Source organism: Phascolarctos cinereus, unplaced genomic scaffold (assembly GCF_003287225.1).
Source record: "Phascolarctos cinereus isolate Bilbo 61053 unplaced genomic scaffold, phaCin_HiC Scaffold_3;HRSCAF=262, whole genome shotgun sequence".
Classification (NCBI taxonomy): Eukaryota; Metazoa; Chordata; class Mammalia; order Diprotodontia; family Phascolarctidae; genus Phascolarctos; species Phascolarctos cinereus.
In genome coordinates, this window is record NW_027555736.1 from 70,291,428 (window position 1) to 70,303,168 (window position 11,741).

Consider the following 11,741-nt stretch of genomic DNA (forward strand, 5'->3'; position numbering starts at 1 on the left):
GCTCAATCCACTGCCCCATTACTAGATGTTATCAAGCAAATGCTGGTTGACTATTTGTCACCTATTCAGTAGTGGAGATAGGTCCAAGTTGGACAAGATGGCTTCTGAAGACCTCCTCCAATAATAGGATTCTGAGATTCTATGATTTCTTGTCCAAGAGTGTGACTGAGTCTATAGTTAATCAATATCTATGCAGGCTAAAAGAAATACAGAATTATAGAAATCACCTAAATAATTTTTATTTATAAATTTGGGCTACAGTGGCCTGGGTTGGGGAAGACCATAGCATGAATTATTCAGAAGGTGTGCTTATATTCATCAGTTTTACTAAATAGATGCTAAATTCTGCCTTTCACTTTACCCATGCAGATATAGCAATACTCACAATGTTTAATCAAGGATAACTTGTTTTTATAGTTTCCCTTCCCTTTGGGAGCCCTAAGTGATTATAAGCAAAATATTATCATTCCTCGTATCTCAATAAGATAGAGAAAAAACAGCTCTCCTATAAATGGCTCAAAGAAGTCACTGAGTCACAATTCAGTGGAAGAGTTAAGAATAGAATCAAGGTCTCTTCACTCAAGGCCAATGGATGTCAACTGAGTTTCTCTTGAAATGACCTTAATAGTTTGGTGCAAAAACTTCAAATTAATAATTCTAGATTGGTTTTACATAGAGATACATATGTATATACATTTATATATGTACACATATAAAGGTTGTATGTGTACATATGTAAAACCACTGTATGTATATTTACATCTATATGTACATATATATTTCCAATGATAACCTTCAAACACTAGGACCAAAGGAACTTTTGTTGTATATTCACCCAAGAAAATAAAGCACTTGGTGCATTTGATCAGAAAAGTGAATATGGCTAAAATTCTTAATTGTGAGCTATTTCTTTTTTTTTTTAAAAAGGTCATCTTATAGCATTTTAACCATTTTAAAATTTACAGAATTTCTAGGGTATTTGATCTTGTATCATTTTAACCAGTTTAAGTTTTACAGGGGGTTTTAGGGTTTTCATAAAGTGACAGAAATTAGAGAACAGACACAACCATGACTGTGATATTGGAGTTCCAGTGTGTGTTCAAAAAATGTCATTCCCATCAATGATCATGAGATGCTTTAGAAGCAGGAGATTCCAGACCCATGATTTCCTCAACATGGAGAACTCTCCATGTGGGAACTCCCTCTGCAGAATCAATCAGCAAAGAACCTATAAATTATAGTTGAGTCATCTGGGGGCACTGAAAGATTAAGTGATATACCTACAGTCATAGCCCTACTATTCTTGGAAGAAAAGGATTGAAACCAGGTACTCTTGACTTCAAGGACAACCCTGTATATACTATACCATGCTATTACACACATACACACATTTTTTTTAAGATATAAAACAAGAAATGGCCAAAGGAGATGTACAAGGAGAATACATTCCATCCACATCAACAAACACTTGCTAAGCACCTACTATGTGCCAAGTCTTATGAGGAATGTGGAGATTAGTAAGACAGATTCCTTCCCTTAAGGAGATCCCAATCTAAAGAAGTCGATTTGTGATCCAGTATCTTTTCGCCGGAAATTTCTAAGTTGACATTTTGCTCTCTGGAGTCACAATCCAAAAAGTACCTGATTTCACAGCATTATTTCTCCTAGTGCGGGGACAAAGATTTAAAATCCATTAAAAATTACAGATAATGCTCATGCAACTGGCCCATGACTATCCAGATTTTCTTTTATTCTGAACTTCAGAAATAAAGCAGGCATTTCCATAACACAGTAGAATCAGAGAAAAAAAAGAGATGATTGCACATGAAACTGCAAAACTGTTAAGTACAACTTGCTATTTCTTTTAAATATATATATTAAAGTTATCATGTAACTCTGTTTTTTTCCCTTTTTTCTTCCCTCCCCCCCCACCCTAGAGATGGCTATTGTTAGACACAAATATGTGTGTGTAAATGTGTGTCAGTGTCTATGTAAAATCTTTCTATACATACTTCTATGTATCAATTCTTTTTCTGGATGCAGATACCATCTTCCACATGACATAAATATAATGAGAGATATTATAAAAAAAATTTCATAAACATGGAACATACTACCTATCAGACTATCCAGACTGAGGGCATTTTAAATTGGTACAAGGTTGGCTACCGTAGCTATACAAGAAGTCAAATGATGAGTCTTTATTCCCTAAACAAAGGACATAAATCAGATGAATCCTCCCCTCTGTGTTGTTCCTCCATCTGACTTCTGATAAGCGGTTTTCCTGATCCCAGTGGACATTTAATCTAAATATGATGTTGGCCAGAAGATCCCAGTTTTGTTTCTGAGCCCCGCTCTTAGTTTTGCCTTAGTAATGTTCTCCCAACTTAGACATGTACTTTGGAGAGCTCCTCCCTTCTATCACTGGCTTCCTCTCCAGCACCTCAAAGAATCATTTCTTCCGAGAAGCCTAGACATAGCACCAACTACACGTAGCATTTGAGAAAAGGTATTTAAGTCTTAGGGCAGTTTTCAAATACCTTGAACACAAATGAACACATTCAAATAAATATACTTCCTCCTGGGTTGCAAGGATATGTGATTATCTTGGTGTGGGGGTACCCTCTATCAAAATAGACTGCCTTTCTTCCATTCTGCAGTAGACTTTCATAAGTTGTTACTTTTTAAAAATTTGATACCAGATGGAGGGTTGCTGAGGCTCATTCTGAATGTGGACTTGTTGTCAATTGACAGATGTAGCTTTATCCAAATCCTTTCCACTTGGAGAAGCAATGAGGTACCAAAAGGGAAAAATGCAGACTCTGGAATCAGAAGGCCCATGTTCAAATCTTGCCTATGAAACTGTGTGACCTTGGGTGAATCTCATAAACTCTCTGGGCCTTATCTTCTTCATCTGTAAAATGAGGGTAACTGGATGACCTCTGAGGTCCCTTCCAGATCCAGATTAGGTTTTTTGGCCCGAGATTCCAGGATCACCTCACACCAGAGTAAGACACTGAAGAAGGACTAGAAATTAACATAACTAGGCCTAAAGACTTTGCCAGGAGGGAGGATCTTCATGTCTTTAATTGGTTGGTTGGCTGTTGTCCTTCATTCTAGAAGAGGACCAAAATGACATCACCATGTGAGAGTCAAGTTATAGTGTGTCCGACTGTGGCTCATCAGACCAATATAAGCTTGGAATGTTCTACCACAGGTCTGACACAAATAGCTCACGTGAACATTTGGGGTAGTTTCTCTAAATTTATACATCTCATGTTTCTTTTGAGCTGTTTCAATTCTGCTTTGCTCATAGAGAAAATAGTCCACATGAACCTTTGGGGTGGATTCTCTAAATTTGCGTATCTTGCATTTCTCCTGAGCTATTTCAATTCTGCTTTGCTCATGAAGCACAGCATCTTTTTTGAAGTGAGCATGCCATGCTAAGTGGTCCTGTGCCAATGTCTCCCATGTCACACAATCAATTCCAAAGTTCTTAAGAGAGACCTTGAGAGTGTCCTTGTATCGCTTCTTCTGACCATTATGTGAGCAGTTGTCCTGTGTGAGTCCTCCATGAAATAGTCTTTTAGGCAAGCACACGTTTTGCATTAGAAAGTGGCCAGCCCATTGTACTTGTGTTCTCTGCAGTAGAGTTTGAATGCTTGGCAGTTTAGCTGAAGAAAGGACCTGAGTGTCTGGTATCTTATCCTGCCAGCTGATCTGCAGAATCTTCCTAAGACAATTGAAATGAAAGCAATTCAGTTTCCTGGCATGGCACTGGTATACTATCCAGGTTTCATAGGCATACAACAATGAGGTCAGTACAACAGCTCTGCAGACCTAGTGATTATATCCTATTAGTGTACTATACAGGTAAAATAATACCCATAATAATACCTGTAAAAATACAAATAAATTACATTTGGTTTCAAACTATGTAGGTATTTACTAGTCATATTAACTCATACGGCATTTTTTAAAATAGAGTGTTTTGGTTTTGTTTTTCTTTTACCAAAATTGTATTTTTCATGGATATAGGGAGCTCCCTAAGAAGAACTCCCTCTACCAATTCAGGTGGATGCATTCTCTGCAATTTATAATATTAGAGAGTTGCCTGAGTTCGTGTTAAATGACTTTCCAAGGGTCACACAGTTAATATTTGGCACAGGTAGGATTTGAACCCAAATCTTCCTGGCTCTGAGAGCCAATCTCTAGCCTCTATCCCATGTTGCCTCTTTGTGGTTTGTATATTTCATACACACATACAAAAAAACCATCCAGGTCCTAAGTAGAAGAGGCTTTTTTTTTGTGCTATGCAAGTAGGTATAGAAAACTGTGAATGAATTGGCTTCCCACTTCCCTTACAGAAGCTGGTGATGGCCTGTGACTCAACCCCCTTAGAAAGCACCTGGTACCTAATTCTTGTAAGAGTCAGCCCATCCACTTCCAAATGACAGACAACTCTACAGAAGGCTTGTCCAATAGTTGATAGCTCCATCAGTATAAATCATTGACTAGGTAAAATAATAATAATAATAACGCTTAGAAAGTACTTTAAATTTTTCAGAGTACTTGATAAACAGGATCTCATTTGAACCTCAAAGCAATCCTGGAAGGTAGGTATTATTATCATCCTCATTTAACAAATAAAGAAACTGAGGCAGAGGTTAAATATGTATATGTAGATACACACATATTTACATATATATGTTCTTAGATAGATAGATAGATAGATAGATAGATGGATATGGGCATGCATATACATCTGTGTGTATATATGCACTTGTCTCCCCCATTAGAAGATGTATTCATTGTGAGTATTGATTGTGAATGTCTAAGCAGCTAGGTAGCACAGTGGATAGAGCTCTGACCTTGCAGTCAAGAAGATGTGAGTTCAAATCTAGCTTCAGACACTTACTTGCTGTGTGACCCTGCTCAAGTTACATAGCTCTGTCTGCCTCAGTGTCCTTATCTGGAATGTGTGTGTATATGTGTGTGTGTATATATATATATTTCTCTCCTATTACAAGGTAAGTTATATTAACTTAGTTAATAATAATGTTATATGTGTGTATATATAACCATATATACAATATACTATAGGTACTCAATATAATATATATTATAAATGTATGTATTGTGTGTATTCATTTTATATTCACATGGTATATATGCACACATCATATATATCGTGGGTATATGTGCATATAAATTAATATGTATACATACCCACAAAGTACTTGAATGAAAAGTAGTTTACAAAGGAGGCCAATTAGACCCAGCAAAGGCTTCATGAAGAACATGGAGCTTGAGCTGCTACATCTTAAAGAAAGAGAGGTACTCTATTAGGAGGAGGTGGAAGGAAGGAAGGAAAAGAGATCTTAGTTCAAGTCCTGCTCTGACTCATCCTGGCTGTGTGTCCCTGAACAAGTCACTTCACATCTCAGTGATCTACTTAACTCTTCAAGACTACAAATCATTTCAGTGAAGGTGCTGACCTCCATTTATCTAGGGAATTTCTACATCGCGTCGCTTTCTATTATAATGAAATCACGGGTCCAGTCCCTAACCACAGAACTAATAAGTGTCAGAGGCAGGATTCTGTAAAGTTTTGCTCCAGGTTTAAGTCTCCAGAAGGCATTATCCTGGAATGGAATGTTTACTAAAAACCTACCTTAATTTTACCCTGATTTCCGTTTTCTCACCCAGGAGGATGCCTGCTTCTCAAGGCAGGCCATTCCACTTTTGGACAGTCCTAATTATTAGCAAGCTTATCCTGCCATCAAGCTTAAATTTTCATCTTTACAGAGCCAATACAGAATGCCACTCGCTCCTCCTGATTCTACCCTATGGGTTAAACATAACCAGGCTACCAATAGCCACATAACAGCCCTTCCCAGCTAACATTGCCCACCTGGTTCTTCTCCTCTGTAAGCTAACTATCCCCCATTTCCTCCAACCCTAAACAAAATATAAAAGAACATATTTACCCTCCTAAATTAATGGGCAGGGTAAGCCAAGCCCATCAATGGGTTGAACTGAAGACCACAACACTTTCTCTAGCCCTTAAAGAAAGCGACTTCTTTCATTGGCTGGGCCATAAAGAATCAGCGACAAGCACAGCTTCTGAAACAATTCTAGAGGTGGCTTAATATTGTTTTCAGTGGAGAGTTTTATTTCTCATGCATGCATTCTCTTATTCCATCTGTAAAAGTCAGGTACCCAGGGAACTGAGAGACATAAGCTCCTTGTTTTAAAAAAAATCAAATAAGGACTTGCTGACTTGAAGATTTCAATCATTTCTTTCATTGAACCACTGGTATTTTATAAAGTGTCTGTATGTTAAAACAGCACATCTACTATTCTAGCAGTATTTCTTAACCTGGTTAGGGCTGGGTTGCATTTTAAGGAATAGATGCTTTACCTCACATAGTGAATGTTGCTTGTACTTTAGGGACTTGACTGGATGAATGGATGAATGACTCCTAATTTAAAATATGTTGCACTATTTTTTGTTATCTAAGGAATCATACTCCGAAAGTTTTGCTATGTTGAGAAGAAATATGCAGAAAAATGAAAGAGTTTGTTTATTTGACCCCCCCTACTTCTCCTCCACACGATTTTTTGGGATGATGAGGTGGATAGAAGAACAGCAAGAAAGGTCTTGCCACCTATTGGAATGTATTTGACCTGCTTTGAGATAATGTTTACCTAACATGTTATAAACCTGAAAGAGCTGTATAAACATCAAGTCCCCTTCTCTCCCCCCAAAAAAGCCTCATCTTACTGTCAAAGGAGAATGCCGAAAGGAAGGAAGTCATCCAAGTAAGCCTGAGCAAAAGCTTTGAATAGCACTAGGAGTCAAAGATGACTAGAGTAAAATGATTAACTAAGCCTCTAAGATGCTCATGGAATGGAAGATAGCCAAGATTTTCTTAAAAGGTTATGGTCAATTAAAAGTTAACTTCATCTCTTTTGCATTTCTAACACTTACTAGATTTAAGATCAAAGACTTGGAGTCATTTTTATCAATCTGTTTTCTTTATCACATAGGAATCAATGAAGGGACCTGCCTTTCTAAGCTCTTCAGTAAGAGCTTAGCTTTAGAGGTACAAGGAACCCTAGAGGCCCTTCTAGCCATTTTTGCCAATTTCTAAGGTGAAGAAACTGAGGCACAGAGAACTTGAAGGACTCGTCCTAGACAAGAAGAGTAGGTTTCAAGCTGAAAGGGACTTTAGAAGATATCAAGTCCAATTTCTTATTTTATAGATGAGAAAACTGAGTCTTAGAGAGGATGAGTGATTTGCCCAGGGTCAAGTGTCTGGATCAAGATTTGAACCCAGATCCTCCAAATTCAAATTCAATTTCCTATCCACTATGCCTTCTCTCAAAAAAAGAGCATGGTAAAATGGAAATGATGTGGACCTTGGGAGAAAGTGAACATAGCACCTTAAAGTTCATCAAAGGTGAGAAAGGGAACACCAGAAATTGTACCCTAAACTTTACATCAGATTTCCAAAAGTTCAGAGAGATGAGGAGCACGATCCCATGGCCTGAGCCTCTAAAAAAAAAAAAGATGGATCAAGAAAGAGGGGAACCTTTCTTTTTTTCCACTTAATAGTATTTTATTTTTTCCAACTACATGCAAAGATAATTTTCAACATTCATTTTTATAAGACTTCAAGTTCCAAATCTTTTTCTCCCTCCCTTCCCTCTCCTCTCCCCAAAATGACATGCAGTCTGATATAGGCTATACATGTACAATAATATTAAACATATTTACACACTAGTCATGTTGTGAAAGAAGAATCAGAACAAGAAAGAAAAACCATGAGAAAGGAAAAAAGAGAGAGAAAATAGTAGGCTTAGATCTGCATTAAAATTCCAAAGATTTTCTCTGGATGTGGACAGCATTTTCTATCATGAGTCCCTTGGAATTGTCTTAGATCATTGCATTGCTGAGAAGAGCCAAGTCTATCAAAGTTGGTCATCACACAATGTTGCTGTTAAGTAAAATGTTCTCCTGGTTCTGTTCACTTCACTCGACATCAGTCCACGTAAGTCTTTCCAGGTTTTTCTGAAATCCACTTGCTCATCATTTCTCATAGAACAACAGTATTCCATTACATTCTTTTGTTAATAATTTTTTTTATTTTTAGTTTTTAACATTCACTTCCATAAGATTTTAAGTTTTTAATTTTCTTCCCCTTCCTTTCCTGCTCCCTTCCCAAGACAGCGTGTAATCTGATATAGGCTTTACTTATACATTCATATTAAGCATGTTTTCACATTAGTCATGATGTATTGAAGAATTAGAATAGGAAGAACCATGAGAAAGAATAAATAAAACAAAACAACAAAAGAAAAGGAGAGCAAATAGTATGCTTTGCTCTGCATTCAGACTCCATGGTTCTTTTCCTGGATGTGGATAGCATTTTCCATCATGAGTCTCTTGCAGTTGTCTTAGATCCTTGCATTGCTGAGAAGAGCTAAGTCTATCAAAGTTAGCCATCATACAATGTGGCTGTTACTTTGTACAGCATTCTCCTGGTTCTGCTCATTTCACTCAGCATCAGTTCATATAAGTCACTCCTGTTTTTTCCGAAGACTGCTTGCTCATCATTTCTTATAGCACAATAGTATTCCATTACATTCATATACCACAACTTGTTCAGCCATTCCTCTATTGATAGTCATCCCCTCAATTTCCAAACCTTTGCCACCACAAAAAGAGCTGCTATAATATTTTTGTATGTGTGGGTCCTTTTCCCATTTGTATGATCTCTTTGGGATATAGACCTAGAAGTGATATTGCTGGGTCAAAGGTTATGCACAGTTTTATAGCCCTTTGGGCATAGTTCCAAATTGCTCTCCAGAATGGCTGGATCAGTTTACAACTCCACCAACAATGCATTAGTGTTCCAATTTTCCCACATCTTCTCCAACATTTTTCATTTTCCTGTTTTTTCATGTTAGCCAGTCTGATAGGTGTGGTGTGGTACCTCAGAGTCATTTTGATTTGTATTTCTCTAATCAATAGTGATTTAGAGCATTTTTCGTATGACATATACATATATACATAGCTTTAATTTCTTCCTGTGAAAACTGCCTATTCATATCCTTTGACTGTTTATCAATTGAAGAATGACTTGTATGTATGTATATGACATGCCAATCAGTTATAGAATCCCACTCATCATGAGTGACCACTACACTTCTTCTCTATGCAAGATAGGGAGGCACAGTCTCAAAAAAAAAACAAAACAAAACAAAGAATGCTAAGAAAATTAAGGTCCCAAAATAGCTGAGGCTTCTGAAAAGTGCTAAAAACAACAACAAGGACTTTTTAAAGCTATGCTGTACCTTCTCAAAAAAAAAAAAAAACGCGCCACCAAATCTAGAAAAGGATGGACCTATTGCACAGTCTTGGGAGTTGGGGGAGAGGAAGGGGTGGAGTGACAGATAGTGTAAATAGGAACATCCATGAGAAAAGTTTGCTAAGGAGTACTAGGACAATGTCAAGTTCAGGGCAGTGATTTTATCCAAAAGGGTTTCTTAGAAAGCAAGGGAAAGCCATGGGGCTGGGGTGGGCATCCAGGAGGAGTTCCTAATCATGGAAGCTCAATAATCATCACTAGGAAATTTGAGCCAGAATTCAGGCACAAATGAGTCACAATTAAGCAGGAAACATGTCTGGAGAAAAGCTTGCAACAACAGCTGGTATAATTGTTAGGTCAGCTAATTCTTTCTGCTCTTTAGTGGGTACTCCACCCTTGTTGATCCTCACTTCTTAAACAGACCCACAGCTGGGATGGCAGCTGGACTGACATAGCCACAAAGAATTTTGTTTCTTTAAGTAGATAGTATGAGATCACCTAGACTATCTAAATAAATTCATGTCGTTGAATTAAATGGCCCCCCAGAGCACTGAAAAAACATGCAGATGTGATTACTAAACTGTTAGTAATCTTTTAGAAATCTTAGAGAAGATAGGAAGTGCCAAAAAGACAGAATATAGGCAAACATTGTCTTATATTCAAAAAAGAGGAATAGGATGTATCACACATTTTAGACCAGCAAATATAAGGCTGATCTCTAGCAAAATCTAGAAAGGCTATTAAATAGATGGCTTCAATCAATCAATAAGCATTTATTAAGTGCATATTATGTGCCAGGCACTGTGCGAAGTGCTGGGAATGCAAAAAGAGCAAAAAACAATCCCTGCCGTCAAAGAGCTTACACTCTAGTGGTTTGTAAGCATTTCAAAAGTGCTGGACATGGCAGTGCATACTTGTAATCCCTGCTATTGGAGGAGTCTGAGGCTAGTGAATATCTGACCTTAAGAGTTCTGAGCTGAAAGTCTGGCTAAAACCAATCAGTATCCTCACTCATTCCAGCACCAATATGGTGAGCTCCTGGGAACTGGAGGACTACCAGGCTTCCTAAGTTGGGGTGAACCAGCCCAGATTAAAAAATGGAGCAGGTCAAAGCTTCTCTTGCTAATTATCAGCAGGATCAAGTCCCTGAGTAGTTACTCTACTTCTTGCTTAGTCTCCAGTCTCAAATACAAAACAAACAAACAAAAAAAACCAATAGAAATCTGTTGAGGACATGAGGCTAGAAAAGATCACAATGAATGACAAAATCAGGACCTATAAAGATCTCACTAAGCTAGAACAACAGGCAGAAGCCAAGATAAAATTTAATAGAGATTAGTGTAAGGTCCTGCACTTTTGGTTTTTAAAAAATCAATTACACAAATAAAGGATAGAGGAAACATGACTAGACCGCAGTTCATGAGAAAAAGACCTTGGGGTTTTGGTTGACCACAAGCTCAACATGAGTTCTTATTAGTCCCCTTCACACACTCTGTTCCAGCAGACCTGGCCTGCTTGATGTTCCCAATCTCCCACCTCTACCTTTGCACAGGTAGTCTATGGCTGAACTAGGACACTTCCCTATCTCCATCTCTTAGAATCCCTAGCTTCCTTCAAGCCACAGCTTAGGGGTTTTCTCCTACTTCTCCCAGTCTGCTTAGTGTCCTCTTCATGTTAAATATATATGTTACTTTGTGGATACTTAGTGTTTCTCTGTGCACATGACATATCTACCAACTCTAACCCCTTTATGAGTTGCAAACTCCCTAGGGGAAGGGATTGCTTAATTTTAAGCCTTCCCTCTGTTGGTTATTTCCAATTCACGCAGTAGATGGCTTGTTTGTATATAATTAGTCCACAACTGGACCATCTTTTTTGTCTAAATCCTACCTTTCTCTGTGCATCTCCTTAATATTGCAGTTCCTATGGAATTCCTCATTTACAAGATGTTGCAGCCTCCTTGCACCCACCATATGTGTCTCCATTGCCCTTGTTTTGATCCTCAGCTTCAGTCCTTCAGGGATTATGATATTCTCTGACTTGAAGCCATGTTCCAACACTAGAAGAATATTGATGTTAAGATTAACCTTTGTTCAGAAGTTTGCAGTCTTTGAATAAACTGTGCTATTTCCCAAAAGTGATCTAGCCCACTGTCCTTCCTGTGTTCAATTCTAAGCCCAGTTAATAGTTTGTCCACCCACCGTGGTCTAAACTATAGGCATATTTACTCCACGTGTTCCCTCCCTCCCCCAGGGAGAGTTAGGCCAAAATCTTTTGAGTGATTATGGATTTCACTTGGTAAGTTCAGCCATGTTCCAGCACTTGATATCATTAACACAATTTCATCTACCAACAGGATTATCT